The 21,208-nt window shown below is 50.7% G+C and overlaps 1 pseudogene; it reads right to left on the bottom strand.

The window, feature by feature from the left end:
- Positions 1-9,949: 9,949 nt before the first annotated feature.
- LOC133360079 (potassium voltage-gated channel subfamily A member 7-like) lies at positions 9,950-12,309 on the bottom strand (annotated as a pseudogene).
- Positions 12,310-21,208: the final 8,899 nt, after the last annotated feature.

Raw genomic sequence — 21,208 nt, 5'->3', positions numbered from 1 at the left:
GGTCTACAGGGCTATGAGATGTTGACTACTCGCCTGGTCTACAGGGCTATGAGATGTTGACTACCTCGCCTGGTCTACAGGGCTAGGAGATGTTGACTACCTCGCCTGGTCTACAGGGCTAGGAGATGTTGACTACCTCGCCTGGTCTACAGGGCTAGGAGATGTTGACTACCTCGCCTGGTCTACAGGGCTATGAGATGTTGACTACCTCGCCTGGTCTACAGGGCTAGGAGATGTTGACTACCTCGCCTGGTCTACAGGAGGTCGTGGGTTCGATCCCAGACCCTCACGACGCCTGCTGCTGCTGCTGTATATTTGGAGTCTGCGTCTCTCTCTCTCTCTCCCAATGGTCGCGTGGATTTTTCCCCGGGTCCTCCAGTTTCCCCCGACTCCACATTTAGCATCAACGTCACGTGGTATTTTGGCTGGCGCTATAAATTTCCACGCGACGACGATGATGATGATGATCCGCTTCTGAAAGCGAGCTACCGCATAGCAACTCAGTGGGACCTTACATGCTAACAATATACCATGGTTGAGTTTCATCTGTGGGTCTCTGTGTGTCTCTGTGGGTCTCGTGTGTCTCTGTGGGTCTCTACGTGTCTATATGGGTCTCTGTGTATCTCTGTGGGTCTCTGTGTATCTCTATGGGTCTCTGTGTATGTCTATTGGTCTCTGTGTGTCTATATGGGTCTCTGTGTATCTCTGTGGGTCTTTGTGTGTCTATATGGGTATCTGTGTGTCTCTGTGGGTCTCTGTCTGTCTATATGGGTCTCGTGGGTCTCTGTGTATCTCTATGGGTCTCTGTGTGTATATGTGTATCTATGTGGGTCTCTGTGTATCTCTTTGGGTCTCTGTGTATCTCTATGGGTCTCTGTGGGTCTCTGTGTGCTACCGCATAGCAACTCAGTGGGACCTTACACCTGCTAACAATATACCATGATTGAGTTTCATCTGTGGTCTCTGTGTGTCTCTATGGGTCTCTATGTGTCTCTGTGTGTCTCTGTGGGTCTCTGTGTGTCTCTGTGTGTCTCTATGGGTCTCTATGTGTCTCTGTGTGTCTCTGTGGGTCTCTGTGTATCTCTATGGGTCTCTGTGGGTCTCTGTGCGTCTATGTGGTCTCAGTGTATCTCTATGGGTCTCTGTGGGTCTCTGTGTGTCTAGATGTATCTCTATGGGTCTCTGTGTATCTCTGTGGGTCTCTGTGTATCCTCTGTGAGTCCTCTGTGTATCTCTGTGGGTCTCTGTGTATCTCTATGGGTCTCTGTGTATCTCTATGGGTCTCTGTGGGTCTCTGTGTGCTACCGCATAGCAACTCAGTGGGGACCTTACACCTGCTAAAAATATACCATGATTGAGTTTTCATCTGTGGGTCTCTGTGTGTCTCTATGGGTCTCTACGTGTCTCTGTGTGTCTCTGTGGGTCTCTGTGTGTCTCTGTGGGTCTTTGTGTGTCTATATGGGTCTCTGTGTGTCTATGTGTATCTCTGTGTGTCTATGTGTATCTATGTGGGTCTCTGTGTATCTTATGGGTCTCTGTGGGTCTCTGTGCGTCTATGTGGGTCTCAGTGTATCTCTATGGGTCTCTGTGGGTCTCTGTGGTCTATATGTATCTCTATGGGTCTCTGTGTATCTCTATGGGTCTCTGTGTATCTCTGTGGGTCTCTGTGTATCTCTATGGGTCTCTGTGTATCTCTGTGGGTCTCTGTGTATCTCTGTGGGTCTCTGTGTATCTCTGTGGGTCTCTGTGTATCTCTATGGGTCTCTGTGTATCTCTATGGGTCTCTGTGTATCTCTGTGGGTCTCTGTGTATCTCTGTGGGTCTCTGTGTATCTCTATGGGTATCTGTGTGTCTCTGTGTATCTCTGTGTGTCTCTGTGGGTATCTGTGGGTCTCTGTGTATCTCTGTGGGTATCTGTGTATCTCTATGGGTCTCTGTGTGTTCTCTGTGTATCTCTGTGTGTATCTCTGTGTGTCTCTGTGGGTCTCTGTGGGTCTCTGTGTATCCTCTGTGGGTCTCTGTGGGTCTCCGTGTGCTACCGCATAGCAACTCAGTGGGACCTTACACCTGCTAACAATACCATGGTTGAGTTTCATCTGTGGGTCTCTGTGTTTCTCTGTGGGGTCTCTGTGGGGCTCTGTGTGTCTCTGTGGGTCTCTACGTGTCTATATGGGTCTCTGTGTATCTCTATGGGTCTCTACGTGTCTATATGGGTCTCTGTGTATCTCTGTGGGTCTCTGTGTATCTCTATGGGTCTCTGTGTATGTCTATTCGTCTCTCTGTGTCTCTGTGGGTCTCTGTGTATCTCTGTGGGTATCTGTGTGTCCTCTGTGGGTCTCTGTGTATCTCTGTGGGTCTTTGTGTGTCTCTATGGGTCTCTGTGTATCTCTGTGGGTCTCTGTGTATCTATGTGGGTCTCTGTGTATGTCTATGGGTCTCTGTGGGTCTCTGTGTGCTACCGCATAGCAACTCAGTGGGACCTTACACCTGCTAACAAAATACCATGGTTGAGTTTCATCTGTGGGTCTCTGTGTATCTCTGTGGGTCTCTGAGTATCTCTGTGGGTCTTTGTGTGTCTCTATGGGTCTCTGTGTATCTCTGTGGGTCTCTGTGTGTCTCTGTGTATCTTTATGGGTCTCTGTGGGTCTCTGTGTGCTACCGCATAGCAACTCAGTGGGACCTTACACCTGCTAACAATATACCATGGTTGAGTTTCATCTGTGTATCTCTATGGGTCTCTGTGTGTCTCTGTGGGTCTCTGTGGGTATCTGTGTGTCTCTGTGGGTCTCTACGTGTCTATATGGGTCTCTGTGTATCTCTATGGGTCTCTGTGGGTCTCTGTGGTCTATATGGGTCTCTGTGTATCTCTGTGGGTCTCTGTGTATCTCTATGGGTCTCTGTGTGTCTCTATGGGTCTCTGTGTATCTCTGTGGGTCTCTGTGTATGTCTATGGGTCTCTGGTGTGTCTATATGGGTCTCTGTGTATCTCTGTGGGTCTCTGTGTGTCTCTATGGGTTCTCTGTGTATCTCTGTGGGTCTCTGTGTATCTCTGTGGGTCTCTGTGTATTCTGTGGGTCTCTGTGTATCTCTGTGTGCTACCGCATAGCAACTCAGTGGGACCTTACACCTGCTAACAATATACCATGGTTGAGTTTCATCTGTGGGTCTCTGTGTGTCTCTATGGGTCTCTACGTGCTCTGTGTGTCTCTGTGGGTCTCTGTGTGTCTCTTTGGTGTCTTTGTGTGTCTATATAGGTCTCTGTGTGTCTATGTGTATCTCCTGTGTGTCTATGTGGGTCTCTGTGGGTCTCTGTGCGTCTATGGGGGTCTCAGTGTATCTCTGTGGGTCTCTGTGTATCTCTATGGGTCTCTGTGTATCTCTGTGGGTCTCTGTGTATCTCTATGGGTCGCTGTGTATCTCTATGGGTCTCTGTGTATCTCTATGGGTCTCTATGTATCTCTATGGGTCTTTGTGTGTCTCTATGGGTCTCTATGCATCTTTATGGGTCTCTGTGTATCTCTATGGGTCTCTACGTGTCTCTATGGGTCTCTGTGTATCTCTATGGGTCTCTGTGTATCTCTATGGGTCTTTGTGTATTTCTATGGGTGTCTGTTTATCTCTATGGGTCTCTGTGTATCTATATGGGTCTCTGTGTCTCTATGGGTCTCTGTGTATCTCTATGGGTCTCTCTGTATCTCTATGGGTCTCTGTGTATCTCTATGGGTCTCTGTGTATCTCTATGGTCTCTGTGTATCTCTATGGGTCTCTGTGTATCTCTATGGGTCTCTGTGTATCTCTATGGGTCTCTGTGTCTCTGTGGGTCTCTGTGTCTCTATGGGTCTCTCTGTATCTCTATGGGTCTCTCTGTATCTCTATGGGTCTCTATGTATCTTTATGGGTCTCTATGTATCTCTATGGGCATCTGTGTATCTCTATGGGTCTCTGTGTATCTCTATGGGTCTCTATGTATCTCTATGGGTCTCTATGTATCTCTATGGGTCTCTGTGTATTTCTATGGGTCTCTGTGTATCGTATCTCTATGGGTCTTGTGTATCTCTATGGGTCTCTGTGTATCTCTATGGGTCTCTGTGTATCTCTATGGGTCTCTATGTACCTCTATGGGTCCTCTATGTATCTCTATGGGTCTCTATGTATTGGTCACCCCGTTGCCCCTCATACATCTGAACGTTCATCCTCGACAAAGTCCCGCCACGAGGGAGAAACACAAACCCAGAGACACATTTTATTATTTTGTTCGGACTGAAACGGATGTAGGCCGCATGGAAATGAAAACTTCCCTGTAAAGAATACGGAGTGAGCCACATGGGTTGGACAGCTATGTAGTGGTGTATAGTGTAGTGTATAGTGTAGTGTGTAGTGTAGTGTATAGTGTAGTGTAGTGTGTAGTGTGTAGTAGTGTAGTGTAGTGTGTAGTGTAGTAGTGTATAGTGTAGTGTATAGTGTAGTGTATAGGTAGTGTAGTGTATAGTGTAGTAGTGTCTAGTGTAGTGTATAGTAGTGTAGTGTATAGTAGTGTAGTGTATAGTGTAGTAGTGTATAGTGTAGTGTATAGTAGTGTAGTGTATAGTGTAGTGTATAGTAGTGTAGTGTGTAGTGTAGTGTATAGTGTAGGGTATAGTGTAGTGTATAGTGGTGTATAGTGTAGTGTAGTAGTGTATAGTAGTGTAGTGTATAGTGTAGTTTATAGTGTAGTGTATAGTGTAGTGTATAGTAGTGTAGTGCATAGTAGTGTATAGTAGTGTATAGTAGTGTAGTGTATAGTGAGTGTATAGTGTAGTGTATAGTAGTGTATAGTGTAGTGTATAGTGTAGTGTATAGTAGTGTAGTGTATAGTGTAGTGTATAGTGTAGTGTATAGTAATATAGTGTATAGTGTAGTTATAGTGTATAGTATAGTGTAGTATAGGTAGTGTATAGTAGTATAGTGTATAGTGTAGTGTATAGTAGAGTAGTGTATAGTGTAGTGTATAGTGTAGTGTATAGTGTATAGTATAGTGTAGTGTATAGTGTAGTGTAGTAGTAAGGTATAGGTAGTGTATAGTGTATCGTTATAGTGTAGGTAATAGTGTAGGGTGTATAGTGATAGGTATAGTGTAGTGTATAGTAGAGTAGTGTATAGTGTAGTGTATAGTAGGTGTGTATAGTGTAGTGTATAGTGTAGTGTATAGTGTATAGTGTAGTGTAGTGTGTAGTGTATAGTGTATTTATAGTGTATAGTATAGTGTAGTGTATAGTGTAGTGTATAGTGTAGTGTATAGTAGTATAGTGTATAGTGTAGTGTATAGTGTAGTGTATAGTAGTGTAGTGTATAGTGTAGTGTATAGTGTATAGTGTAGTGTAGTGGTGTAGTGTAAGTGTAGTGTATAGTGTAGTGTATAGTAGTGTAGTGTATAGTGTAGTGTATAGTGTAGTGTATAGTGTAGTGTATATAGTGTAGTGTATAGTGTAGTGTATAGTGTAGTGTATGTATTCTGTGCAGGGAAATTGAGTTTGCAGGTCCATACTATACACTACACTACTATACACTATACACTACTATACACTACATACTATACACTTTTATACATTACACTACTATACACTATACACTACTATACACTACACTACTATACACTATACACTACTATACACTACACTACTATACACTATTCACTACTATACATTACACTACTATACACTATACACTACTATACACTACACTACTATACAGTATACACTATACACTACTATACACTACACTACTATACACTATACACTACTTCTTCTTGTGCGGCAGACTTCGCGCCAATCTTGCGTCCTTGTGTCATCAGAACGGGCGCCATTGGAAGCTTCTCTTCCATCCCCTTGCGTCGAAGGGAGCCTTCCATAGGGAAGTTGAGTCCAGGAGTGTCCTCGCTTTGCGTTAGAGACGTTTGGCCAGGTCTTTTTGAGCGGCAAAGATTTTGCGTTCCGTAGATTTTGGGGGGGCGCGGTAGTTTTTGTTTATAATCAACGTTTTTTGGGGGGTGAGATCGCGTTATTTATAAATGTGTCGTAACCCTCCACCACCCGACACGGACAATCAGCAAAAAAAGTTTCACGTTGACAAAAGACAAAATAGTTCACTGCTTGAACTATTTGTCTTTTGTCAACGTTGATTTTGAATAATATTGGTCGCGAAAACCTTCGTGTTAAATTGATAGTTGTTGTAGTAGGTTTTTACCGATTAAACTGGTACAAAACTGACACCATTATTCAAGGCATCATGTTTGCAATAAGCACAACACAATCAGTCAAAATGCAAACAAAAAGAAACAACTCTGATGATGGTAATGATATGCACTGTCCTTGAAGTTGATTGGTCCACACCCGAGACAGCTTTCCTTAGAGCCTAGTCTCTATTGGTGTTGGACCAGATGACGCCAAAAGGCACACAACTCAAAGACAGCGCACTATCAGAGTACGAGAGCTCGGGGTGAAGCATTTACACCATTGGAACCTCATTTGCCAGTAAAAAATATGATAATTGTTTTTTTTACCCTTTTATCTGGCAACAAAACCGACATCTTTATACATGGCGTCATGTTTGCCATTATCAGAGTTGTTTCTTTTTGTTTGCATTTTGACTGCTTGTGTTGCGGTTATTGCAAACACGATGCCTTGTATGAAGGCGTCAGTTTTGTACCAGTTTAAAGGGTAAAAATCTATTACTATATTTTGCCACTGGTAAAGGGGATGTCTCATAGTGTAAACTGGTAGTTATTGTTTGTTTTTGACACATTTCTTGTGCAGTGTGCAAACGTCGTGAGAATTATTTTATTATGTTTTATTTTTATTATTGTATTACTTCCCTTCTACGTGACTTTACCGAAAGAACCAAGAAGATGAATCCCTGCAGTCACAAAAGCTTTAAATCAAAAATTAACAGAGTATTGTGTTTTTGTTTGCATTTGACTGCAAGTATTGTGGTTAATGTAGACATAATTCATTGCAAAAGGTGTCAGTTTTGTTGCCAAAAAATGGGAATAACCCTATTAGTATAGTTTGTGGACAGTAGTTTTGGCACAGTAGTGACATGTTTGTAGTAGTCTTTTTCACAATAGCGACAAGTGTTTGTACCGTAGTTTTTGCACAGCAGAGCCACTTTTTTTACAGTGGTTTTTAAATCCTTTATATTAAGTTCGCTTGCTTGCTTGCTTAGGACCGTGCAAATCTTTCGGTCGTTTTTTAACCCACTTCCCGTGATCCAATCGAGCTGACATTTTGCACACAGACTCGTTGTGCGTGACAATGTATTTTAGTAAAAAAAAATGTCAAAAATTTTCAACATTTTAGGGGAAAAAAAATATTTAATTACCAATTGCTTAATGGTGCAATGCAATAATCTGACCCATAGGTGGCAGCCATCTCAAGCCAGAGGACGAGAGGACTCGAGCCGCCCCGATGCCACGCATATAAAGGATTTATAGTGAAAAACTTTGTTTTTACGGGTTTACTTATTTTAAATCCTTTATATTAAGTTCACTTGCTTGCTTGCGCGCTTACGACCATGCAAATCTTTCGGTCGTTTTTTAACCCACTTCCCGTGATCCAATCGAGCTGACACATTTTGCACACAGACTCGTTGTGCGTGACAATTAATTTTCGTGAAAAAAATGTCCATAACTTTACACTTTTAGGATTTTTTAATATATATTTAATTACCAATTGCTTAATGGTGGCAGGCAATCATCTGACCCATAGGTGGCAGCCATCTCAAGCCAGAGGACGAGAAGACTCTAGCCGCCACGCATATAAAGGATTTATAGTGAAAAACTTTGTTTTTACGGGTTAATTTTTTCACATTAGTGACACGTTTTGTGTACAGCAGTTTATCCATAGTAGCAACACGTTTTTGCACAGTAGATTTTGCACAGTAGTGACACGTTTTTTAGTAGTTTTTTGCATAGTAGTGACACGTTTTGTGTACAGCAGTTTTTCCATAGTAGTAACACGTTTTTTGCACAGTAGTTTTTGCATAGTAGTGACACGTTTTTTAGTCGTTTTTTGCATAGTAGTGACACGTTTTGTGTACAACAGTTTATCCATAGTAGTAACACGTTTTTGCACAGTAGTTTTTGCATAGTAGTGACACGTTTTTTAGTAGTTTTTTGCATAGTAGTGACACGTTTTGTGTACAGCAGTTTTTCCATAGTAGTAACACGTTTTTGCACAGTAGATTTTGCACAGTAGTGACACGTTTTTTAGTAGTTTTTTGCATAGTAGTGACACGTTTTGTGTACAGCAGTTTATCCATAGTAGTAACACGTTTTTGCACAGTAGATTTTGCACAGTAGTGACACGTTTTTTAGTAGTTTTTTGCATAGTAGTGACACGTTTTGTGTACAGCAGTTTTTCCATAGTAGTAACACGTTTTTGCACAGTAGTTTTTGCATAGTAGTGACACGTTTTTTAGTCGTTTTTTGCATAGTAGTGACACGTTTTGTGTACAGCAGTTTATCCATAGTAGTAACACGTTTTTGCACAGTAGATTTTGCACAGTAGTGACACGTTTTTTAGTAGTTTTTTGCATAGTAGTGACACGTTTTGTGTACAGCAGTTTATCCATAGTAGTAACACGTTTTTGCACAGTAGATTTTGCACAGTAGTGACACGTTTTTTAGTCGTTTTTTGCATAGTAGTGACACGTTTTGTGTACAGCAGTTTTGCCATAGTAGAGACACGTTTTGTGTACAGCAGTTTTTCCATAGTAGTGACACGTTTTTGCACAGTAGATTTGCACAGCAGTGAGTCGTTTTGTGGACAGTAGTTTTTTTTTCACAATAGCTCCAAGTGTTTGTACCGTAGTTTTTCCACAGCAGTGCCACTTTTTTTACAGTGTTTTTTTGCACATTAGTGACGCGTTTTTTTGTTGAGTAGTTTGGCACAGTGGTGACACGTTCTTGTAGTCGTTTTTGCATAGTAGTGACGCGTTTTTTAGTCGTTTTTTTGCATAGTAGTAACACGTTTTTGCACAGTAGATTTTGAACAGTAGTGACACGATTTGTGTACAGTAGTTTTTGAACAGTAGTAACACGTTTGTGTACAGTAGTTTTTGCACAGCAGTGACACGATTTGTGTACAGTAGTTTTTGAACAGTAGTAACACGTTTGTGTACAGTAGTTTTTGCACAGCAGTGACACGATTTGTGTACAGTAGTTTTTGAACAGTAGTGACACCTTTGTGTACAGTAGTTTTTGTACAGTAGTGAGTCGTTTTTTGTACAGTAGTTTTTGCACAGCGGTGACACGTTTGTGTACAGTAGTTTTGGTACAGTAGTGAGTCGTTCTTTGTACGGTAGTTTTCGGCACAGTAGAGACACGTTTGTGTACAGTAGTTTTTGCACAGTAGTGACTCGTTTTTTGTACAATAGTTTTTGTACAGTAATGACACGTTTGTGTACAGTAGTTTTTGTACAGTAGTGACGCTATTCTTTGCACGCTCGTTAACGCCACGCTCGTTTCTTTTCTTTGCTTGCTGCGACATTTTTTTTGGGGGCGGGTGGCACAGCGGGTTTTGGTTACAGCGCAGTCGTGCCGAATATCTGTACAGGAAGCTTTCGTACAGTCGTACCGAGTCGCTGCTGTTTGTACGCTGCTGCTTGTGTTGTTGTTGTTGTAAAGTGGATCCCCAAAGCGTCATCATCGTCGTCGAGGTCACAATGGCGAGGCTCCGGTTACCCGGGGCGCGAACCCGCACGCAGTTGTCGACCGAAACATTTAACTCCACAACAGAGCGGTTTTTTTGGGGGGGGGGGGTTGTTTCGAGTGCGTAAATATACGAAAGTTTCACTAAAACCCACCACCACCCGACGCAGCCAACTGGTAAAGGGTTGTCACGTAAACAGAACATGCCAATCGTCACTAGCACAGCACTGGTGCAGTTAGTTCTTTCGGTAAAGTCACGCGACTTTACCGCGGAGGATGTCCGGTGGCCGTCGCCACGTAGCAGCGGCGGTAGCAGCGGCGGTAACAGCCGGGGCGGTAGCAGCCGGGCCAGTAGCCGGGGCCGTAGCAGCGGCAGTAGCAGCGGCAGTAGCAGCCCTCCACACATCCGTGTGGCAAAAGTCCACGGTGCGGTGGTGGCGACGACGACGGTACCGGCGTTGTTGTTGTTGCGTCGCCCTTCGACCCCCGCCGACGGGCGCGTCTTCGACTTGTCGGCCGCCCCGTCCTCCCCCTCCACGAACATGTCGCCGATCTCCAGCAAATCCGCGAGGCTCCTACCCTCCTTCTTTTTGGAGTCCGTCGCCAAGTCTTGCCCGGTGCCGGTGCCGGCGCCGGTCCCGCCGGCTGTCCCACCGGCGGCTGCGGGCACGGTGTAGTAGAGCGTGGTGGTCCTCCTCGCGCGCCCTTGCCCAGGTGGTAGAAGTAACTGAAGTTGCTGACGATGACCGGCACGGGCAGCGAGATTGTGAGCACGCCGGCGAGCGCGCACAGCGAGCCCACCAGCTTGCCGCCCACCGTGATGGGGTACATGTCGCCGTAGCCCACCGTGGTCATGGTGACGACGGCCCACCAGAAGGCGTCGGGATGCTCCGGAAGGACGTGCGCGGGATGTCCGCCTCGGCGAAGTAGACGGCGCTCGAAAAGATGACGACGCCGATGAAGAGAAAGAAGATGAGCAGCGCCAGCTCCTTGAGGCTGGCCTTGAGCGTCTGCCCCAGGATCTGGAGGCCCTTGGAGTGGCGCGACAGCTTGAAGATGCGGAAGACGCGCACGAGCCGGACGACGCGGAACACGGCGAGGGTCGTCGCGTGGTGAGACCGCCCTGCAGCTCGAGGAGTTCGGTTGGCGAGGGCGACGAAGAAGGGGACGATGGCGACGACGTCGATGACGTTGAGGAGGCCCTTGAAGAAGGTCGCCTTGCTCGGCGACGACAGGAAACGCGCGAGCAGCTCGAAGGTGAACCACACGATGCAGACGGCTTCGACGACGAAGAAGGGGTCCGTGAACATCGCCCGGGCCGCCCGGTGGGGCGTCCCGCCCGTGCCGTTGGAGGGCGCGGCCGTGACGGCGGCGGCGGCGGCGGCGGGCACGGCCACGCCGGGCACCTCCCGCGCCTCCCTGAAGCGTGGCAGCGTCTCCATGCAGAAGACGCAATGGAAGCGATGACGACGGCGACGGAGATGAGCGCGACGCCCTTGGCGGCCGAAGAGCTCTCGGGGTACTCGAAGAGGAGCCACACCTGGCGCTGGAGGCGGCCGGCCGGCAGCGGCTTCTCGGGCTCGCGGGCCAGCCCCTCGTCGTCACGGAACCTCGCCATCGCGCCCTCGCCCAGCTGGTAGAAGCGGATCTCCTCGGCGAAGATGTCCACCGACACGGAGTCGGGCCGCCTGAGCCGCCCGCCCGACTGGTAGTAGTAGAGGATCGAGTCGAAGCTGGAGCGGTTGCGGTCGAAGAAGTACTCGTTGTTGCGGGCGTCGAAGTACCGCCGGCGCTTGCGCGAGTCGCCCAGGAGGGTGCGCGGGAAGCGCGACAGGGTGGCGCGCTGCGTCTCGAAGCGGAGGCCCGAGACGTTGATGACGATGCGGTCGAAGAAGTTGCAGCCGCCGCCGCCGCCGCCGCCGCAGCAGCCGCCGTTCTTGAGCGCGGCTTTCAGCGGCTCGTCACTCGTCGCATCGTCCGCGGCCATGCTGCCCCCCAGAGTGCCGGCCGGACCGCGGCCGCCCACGAAAACTCCTGAATCAGCCGCTGGCTCGCCGGGTGACTCGCTCGCTCGCTCGCCGGGTGACTCGCTCGCTCAATGGATCACTGACAAAGGCAGTGGCTCGGTCAGCGACTCACTTGACAAAGTTACAATGTCACTAAGTCACTCGACGACTCGCTCACAATGTCATTAACTTACTCAATGACTCAGTCACAATGTCACTAACTCACTCAATGACTCACTCGCAATGTCACTAACTCACTCAATGACTCAGTCACAATGCCACTAACTCACTCGGATGACTCACTCGCAATGTCACTAACTCACTCAATGACTCAGTCACAATGTCACTAACTCACTCAATGACTCACTCGCAATGTCACTAACTCACTCAATGACTCAGTCACAATGCCACTAACTCACTCGGATGACTCACTCGCAATGTCACTAACTCACTCAATGACTCAGTCACAATGTCACTAACTCACTCAATGACTCACTCGCAATGTCACTAACTCACTCAATGACTCAGTCACAATGCCACTAACTCACTCGGATGACTCACTCGCAATGTCACTAACTCACTCAATGACTCAGTCACAATGTCACTAACTCACTCAATGACTCACTCGCAATGTCACTAACTTACTCAATGACTCAGTCACAATGTCACTAACTCACTCAATGACTCACTCGCAATGTCACTAACTTACTCAATGACTCAGTCACAATGTCACTAACTCACTCAATGACTCACTCGCAATGTCACTAACTCACTCAATGACTCAGTCACAATGCCACTAACTCACTCGGATGACTCACTCGCAATGTCACTAACTCACTCAATGACTCAGTCACAATGTCACTAACTCACTCAATGACTCACTCGCAATGTCACTAACTCACTCAATGACTCAGTCACAATGCCACTAACTCACTCGGATGACTCACTCGCAATGTCACTAACTCACTCAATGACTCAGTCACAATGTCACTAACTCACTCAATGACTCACTCGCAATGTCACTAACTCACTCAATGACTCACTGGCAATGTCACTAACTCACTCAATGACTCACTGGCAATGTCACTAACTCACTCAATGACTCAGTCACAATGTCACTAACTCACTCAATGACTCACTGGCAATGTCACTAACTCACTCAATGACTCAGTCACAATGCCACTAACTCACTCAATGACTCAGTCACAATGCCACTAACTCACTCAATGACTCACTGGCAATATCACTAACTCACTCAATGACTCAGTCACAATGCCACTAACTCACTCAATGACTCAGTCACAATGCCACTAACTCACTCAATGACTCAGTCGCAATGTCACTAACTCACTCGCTGACTCAGTCACAATGTCACTAACTCACTCAATGACTCAGTCACAATGTCACTAACTCACTCAATGACTCAGTCACAATGTCACTAACTCACTCAATGACTCAGTCGCAATGTCACTAACTCACTCGCAATGTTACTAACTCACTCAATGACTGAATCACAATGTCACTAACTCACTCAATGACTCAGTCACAATGCCACTAACACACTCAATGACTCAGTCGCAATGTCACTAACTCACTCACAATGTCACTAACTCACTCAATGACTCACTCACAATGTCACTAACTCACTCAGTGACTCGCTCAAAGGGACACTAACTCACTCCCTAACTCACTCACTCCCTAAATCACTCACTCCCTAACTCACTCACTCCCTACTTTACTCACTCACTAACTCACTCGCTCATTAACTCACTCCCTAACTCACTCCCTAACTCACTCCCTAACTCACTCCCTAATTCACTCACTCCCTACTTTACTCACTCACTCCCTAACTCACTCCCTAATTCACTCACTCACTCCCTAACTCACTCCCTAATTCACTCACTCCCTAACTCACTCACTCCCTACTTTACTCACTCACTCACTCCCTAACTCACTCGCTCATTAACTCACTCACCACAAACTCACTAACTCACTCACCAACTCACCCACTAACTCACCCACTAACTCACTCACTAGCTCACTCACCACAAACTCACCCACCAACTCACCAATAACTCACTCACTAGCTCACTCACCCACAAACTCACTCACTCACCAACCCACTCACTCACCAACTCACTAACTCATCACCCACTAACTTACTCGCTAACTCACTCACTAGCTCACTCACCCACAAACTCACTCACTCCCTCCTCCTTGCCTCTGATCGCACCTCACTGACTGACTGACAGACCCACCACCCCCCCTACACCCCCATCGAGTAACCCCCCAATACACCGCACCACCACCGCACCACCACAACCACCACCACTACCACTACCACACCACCACCACCACCACACCACCACCACCACCACAACCAGCACAAAGTCTATCGGTGATGTCTGTTGACGATGTCCATCAGCGATGACGCGAGTTGAATTCCGTGCAAAGAAATCGGTTCTCCCCGTCCCGGCCCGCACCCCCAAAAAATATCAAAATCGATCGATTCTTCTTCGATCAGGGGGGGGTAGAGGGGGGGTAGAGGGGGGGGGGGTAGAGGGGGGGGGGGTAGAGGGGGGGGGGTCGAGGGGGGGTAGAGGGGGGGGATGCTGGAGTTCCTCGTCACTAGACCTGACGCACAGAAACTTGTCAGGAGCAGAAGCAGCAAAATCCACGTCCCAGGGCTGCTGGTGGTGGTGGTGGTCCCAGACAAACGCTGCTGCTGATGATGATGCTGAAGATGCTGCTGCTGCTGCTGATGATGATGCTGCTGAAGATGCTGCTGCTGCTAATGATGCTGATGATGCTGCTGATGATAATGCTGAAGATGCTGCTGCTGCTGATGCTGCTGAAGATGCTGCTGCTGATGATGCTGTTGATGATAATGCTGTTGTGTGATGATGCTGATGATGCTGATGATGGTGCTGATGATGCTGATGATGATGCTGATGATGATGATGCTGATGATGATGCTGCTGATGCTGCTGCTGATGATGATGCTGCTGATGATGATGCTGCTGATGCTGATGATGATGCTGATGATGCTGCTGATGATGATGCTGATGATGATGATGCTGCTGATGCTGCTGCTGCTGCTGATGCTGCTGCTGCTGATGCTGCTGCTGAGTGAAGAATCGCTGGGGACACTGCGGAAGAACCCTCGCTTTGCTCGTCCGTGTGGAAGACGCGGAGGGGGGGAGGGTGGTTAGAGACACCACCACCACCACCACCGTCACCACCACCGTCACCACCACCACCACCACCGTCACCACCACCACCACCGTCACCACCACCACCGTCACCTCCTGCCTCTTGTCCCAACAGGTGCGAGAAGAAATTCAAAATGAAATCCGAGGTGGAGCTGCGGGTCCCGTTTGAAGGCACCTCCCGTCCACTCACTGGCTCCTGCCTCAGTCTCGGACAACTCCTGGGCAGGCTGGCTCATGGGCAGGCTGGCTCATGGGCAGGCTGGCTCATGGGCAGGCTGGCTCATGGGCAGGCTGGCTCATGGGCAGGTTGTCTCCTGGGCAGGCTCCTGGGCAGGCTCCTGGGCAGGCTGGCTCATGGGCAGGTTCCTGGGCAGGCTGGCTCATGGGCAGGCTGGCTCCTGGGCAGGCTCCTGGGCAGGCTGGCTCATGGGCAGGCTGGCTCATGGGCAGGCTCATGGGCAGGCTCATGGGCAGGCTCCTCGGCAGGCTCCTGGGAAGGCTGGCTCATGGGCAGGCTCCTGGGCAGGCTGTCTTATGGGCAGGCTCATGGGCAGGCTGGCTCATGGGCAGGCTCGTGGGCAGGCTGGCTCATGGGCAGGCTGGCTCCTGGGCAGGCTCCTGGGCAGGCTGGCTCATGGGCAGGCTGGCTCATGGGCAGGCTCCTGGGCAGGCTCCTGGGCAGGCTGGCTCATGGGCAGGCTCCTGGGCAGGCTCATGGGCAGGCTCATGGGCAGGCTCCTGGGCAGGCAGTGGGCAGGCAGTGGGCAGGCTGGCTCGGGGTGGACTGTCGGTTGAAATCGCGACCGAAAGCAAACACTGCCCAGGATGTACCCTCGGTAACCCACCACCGCCACCACCACCACCGCCCCCACCACCACCACCGCCACCACCACGGTACTATTTTCGCACCGACAACCACCCGGCAGCCACGACCCCACGGCACGAGAGAGAAAAAAAGAGAGAAGCTATCACGCTCGAGGGCATCCGTGGGGTTCCGCGAGCCAAGAGGCGGACGCGGACGCGACCTCTGGGCGCGTGCCGGTTCGCGTAAACAAAACCAACACTACTACCACTATCACCACTACCTACCACCACTACTACCCACTCATCAACACCAACACCCATCAACACCACCCACCACCCACTACTACCACTACTACTACCACTACTACCACTCACCACTATCAACACCACTACTACCCACTCATCAACACCACCACTTACTACTACCACTATCAACACTACCTACCACCACTACTACCATACTACTACAACCCACCCACCCACCACTACTACCACTACTACAACCACCCACTACTACAACTACTACTACACTACTACTACAACCCACCCACCCACCACTACTACAACTACTATCAACACCACCTACCACTACTACCACTACCAACACCACCACCCACTACTACTACTAACACCACCACTCACCACTACTACTACCACCACTACTACCACTACTACCACTACTACCACTACTACAACCCACCCACCCACCACTACTACCACTACTACCACCACTACTACCACTATCAACACCATCCACCCACCCACCACTACTACCACTACTACCGACACCCCCACCCACCCACACTATACTACCACCACCACCCACCACCACCACCACCACCACCCACACCACCCCCCACCACCACCCACCACCACCACCACCCACACCACCCACCACCACCCACCCCACTACCACCACCACCCACCACCACCACCACCATCCACCACCACCACCACCACCCACCACCACCACCCACCACCACCCACCACCACCCACCCACTACCACCACCACCCACACCACCACCACCCACCACCACCACCACCACCCACCACCACCACCACCACCCACCCACTACCACCCACCACCACCAACTGCTCGAGGCGCCGTGCCCGCCAAGACACGGGCTCTCAGCTACCCACTCACCCACCTGGTTGCTCACCCCACCCACCTGTTCACTCACCCACCTACCCACTCACCCACCTGGTCGCTCACCCACCCACCTGTTTGCTCACCCACCTACACACACACCCGTTCACATCACCCACCTACCCACTCACCCAGCTGTTCGCTCACCCGTTCACTCACCCACCCACCTGTTCACCTCACCCACCTACCCACTCACCCAGCTGTTCGCTCACCCGTTCACTCACCCACTCACCCCACCTGTTCGCTCACCCCACCTACCCACCCACCCAGCTGTTCGCTCACCCGTTCACTCACACCTGTTCACTCACCCACCTACCCACTCACCCAGCTGTTCGCTCACCCGTTCACCTCACCCACTCACCCACCTGTTCACATCACCCACCTACCCACATCACCCAGCTGTTCGCTCACCCGTTCACTCACCCACTCACCCACCTGTTCACTCACCCAGCTACCCACTCACCCACCTGTTCGCTCACCCACCTACCCCCTCACCCACCTGTTCGCTCACCCACCTACCCCAGCAGACTGAGCCTCCTTCTGCCGTCAAAAGCCCCACACGCGTGGAGCCACCTCTCCATCCGGACCGCACGCACACACACAACAACAACAACAACGCCATTCGCCACTAAGTGGCGGTGACGTCACCACGACGCCTGTGCCAGGCCATGTGCACCTTTAGGCCACGTCAAGTGTCGAACGCCCGCTGGCAGGAGGTCACGGGGCCGACCCAGCAGGTGCCACGGGCCGACTGACTGAGATGACCGAGACGACTGGCTGATGCACCACCTGTACCCCCTACTGTGCCAACTTGCTGTGCTTTAGCCATCCGGCGCTCCGCTCGTTGTTATGAGCGTCGCTCCTCTGCCCTCCGTTGTTGTTGGAGGGCGACTGCCTCCAACTGCCCAGTAGCGTCGATCCTGACACCGCTGGTACCGGTCATCGGCAAGTCCACTCAGCTCCACGTCCTCCTGTACCACATCACTCCATCTCTCTCTAGCCCGTGCCGCGCCCGTTTAGCCCCCTCGATCCGGCTGAACAAAAGCTGTTTAGGCATGCGGTGGCTGGGCATGCGGGCTACATGACCCAGCCAACGGAGCCTTGCCTGCCGGAGGAGCTCACCGATGGGACTTTGTCCAGATCTTTCAAGGATTTGTGAACTCCTCACACAATCCAGCCTGGTTAAACTCAGGATGGATCGTAGGCAGGCCAGCCTTAATGTTTCTAACCGGCGAAGATGTTCCATTAGGGAGGTCCGCGTTTCGCAAGCGTAGAGAAGGGAGGGAATGACCCGTGGCCGAGAAGACCTAAGCTTCGTGCGGAGCGACAGACCAGGCAGCTTCCACACAGCGTTACGCAACGATGAAAAGATATTTCCGCTCGACTGATTCGCAGTGAGACCTCCGCTGGCCAAACCGGAGCCGGTCATGAGCACACTGCCCAGGTATGGGAAACTCTCCACTCTTTCCACAACTGCCCCATCACCGATTGGGAGTTGTGGGTGTGGAGTGTCCGATGGCACAAAATCCCAGGCAGGTGCTTAGTTTTGGTGGGCTGATGGTAAGGCCCCACCTCTTAGTGGCACACTCCAGTTTCAGCAAAAGCGTCTCTAACTCCTCTGAATGAGCAGCAATTACCAAATCATCTGCATACATAACGTGGTTGACCAATAGGGAGCCATCCCTTGACCGCACCCGGGCATCGATCAACCTCCCATTATATCTGTACCAAATGGAAATTCCCCCGGTACAGCTATTGAAGGCTTCACGAATTACGTGGTCAAATAGATGTTAAATAATGTGGAGCCAGAGGACCCCTGTCGCACCCCAAGGTGTACAGGGAATGGCTCTGACTTCCGGCCACGTAGTTTTACCCGGGCCCGATCACCATCATGAAGGTCCTTAATGATCGTGAGCAGAGGGTCAGAGACTCCGAAAACACGAAGAACAACCCAGAGCCCAGGCCTACGATGGTATCATAGGCCTTGACCAGGTCAATAAAGCAGAGATGTAGGTCTTGTTGGAATTCCCTACACATCTGCTGTAGCAGATGGAAATAAATATGGCATCCGTGCAGGACCACCCTTTCCTGAAACCGCACTGGGCTCCGCAAGCCTCTCCTCAGCGTGCCTAGCAAGGCGATGTTGAATAATCCTTGCCAGGACTTTTCCCGGCACACTGAGGAGTGAGATGCCCCTGTAGTTGTTACAGTCGGTACGGTCCCCCTTCTTGAAGAGGGGACCACAAGGGCATCCTTCCAGTCCTGCGGAACCCGTCCAGTGATCCAGACTGTTGTTATGATGTCATATAGGCAGTCTGTGCACAAACGCCACCCTCCCTCAGCAATTGGCTTGGGAGATCATCTCCGCCCGGTGCCTTTCCTGGTCTCAGACTCCGGATCGCCTTAAGTACTTCCTCAACAGATGGCACCTCAGCCAGCCACTCACAGGGGTGACATCCTCCTCCAATATTTGAGGCACCGCAGCCTCAGCAGGGTCATCCCCACTTTGTCCCACGTTGTTTTCCTGGCTGAGGATTTCCCCTCCCCCAGGACCTCACAGAAATGCTCAGCAAATATGCAAACCTTTCCTGGGGGTCGGAGATTGGATCACCGTTCTTTCCCCTAATGATGGCAATAGGTGTGGCGCTGCAGGTTACTTTTTTGATGGAGTTAAAGATTGATTTGTGATCGCGGGCCACTGAGGCAGACTCCATCTCCTCAGCAACACACATACACACACATACACACACATCCACATACATACACACACACATACACACACCACACATACACACATACACACACATACACTCACAAGGAGGGGGGGGGCTGAAACTTGGCAAAGACCTCTCATGTCGGGGTCTCAAACTTCTTCCCCCCCCCCAACCCCCTCTGCCCTATCCCCTTACTCCCCTATCCCCTCTCTCCCCCCTATCCCCTCTCCCCTCTCTCTCCCCCCTCCCCTCTCTCTCCCCTATCCCCTCTCTCTCCCCTATCCCCTCTCTCCCCCCTATCCCCTCCCCCTCTCTCCCCTATCCCCTCTCTCTCCCACAGCCCCTATCCCCTCTCTCCCCCCCCCCCTCTTCCCTCACTCTGCCCCCCCCCCCCACAGTTTTCCCCCTCCTCGCTTTCCATCCAGACCGCTACAGAAGCCACCACCTCCACCACCAACACCACCTCCACCAACACCACCACCTCTACCACCTCCACCACGACCACCACCACCACCACCTCCACCCCACCACCACCTCCACCACCACCTCCACCTCTACCACCACCACCACCACCTCCATCCACCACCACCACCACCTCCACCACCACCTCCACCACCACCTCCACCACCACCACCACCTCCACCACCACCCTCCACCAACACCACCGCAACCACCACCACCTCCACCACCCCACCTCCACCAACACCACCACTTCCATCACCACCACCTCCACCACCACCTCCATCACCACCACCTCCCACCACCACCACCACAACCACCACCACCACCTCCATCACCACCACCTCCACCACCACCACCAACACCACCACCTCCACCACCACCACCTCCACCACCACCACCTCTACCACCACCTCCACCACCACCACCACCACCACCGCTGCCGGCTATAATAATGCGGCCGGTGTCCGGTGGCGGGAGCCACCACACGCACCACGCGTGTGCCCCCCCCCACCCCCCCCCCACCACAACCGCGTTGGGTTCGCGTAGCCGGCGACGGTCAACGATACGACCCCCCACCCCCCAGAGCTCGCGAACTCCGGACACAATCTGAACCCTCCTGGCGCGGACCCACAGATGGGGTTCATTTACAGACCCCCCGTCCACCCCACCCCCCACCACCCACCACCCCCCCACCACCACCCCCCCCCACCACCCCCACACCTCCCCACCCACCTCCCCCCCACCACCAGCCCCCCCGCCACCAGCCCGGCACGCAGCCAATTTATCGAGGTGTAATAACTGATCCAGACACGACTTGACTTTTGGCGAGTTTTTTTTAGTTCCACCTAGGTCGCAACCGGGTACCCGATACCCGTACCCTACCCGATACCCGGCTACCCGCCGGTACGGGTACGGGTACCCGTTTGCGACCCTGGTGCGGCCGGTATGGGTACGGGTAGGCCGTGAGTCACTGTGAGTCACCGTTTGTCACTCATTTCCCAACGTCTTGTCTCTTCTCACAATTCAGTTCCTAGAATCAACCCACCCGCGCCTGCAATATGGCTTCATCCCAGGTCGCAATCGGTACCCTACCTGTACCCTACCCATACCAGCCGGGTACGGGTAGGGTACGGCCGGGTACGGGTACAGGTAACCCGTTGCGACCTGGTGCGGCCGG

This window comes from Lethenteron reissneri, chromosome 67 (assembly GCF_015708825.2).
Source record: "Lethenteron reissneri isolate LAM-NWPU_2019-01 chromosome 67, ASM1570882v1, whole genome shotgun sequence".
Taxonomy (NCBI): Eukaryota; Metazoa; Chordata; class Hyperoartia; order Petromyzontiformes; family Petromyzontidae; genus Lethenteron; species Lethenteron reissneri.
The sequence above is the reverse complement of the archived record's forward strand: the minus strand, read 5'-3'. Positions and strand labels throughout refer to the sequence as shown.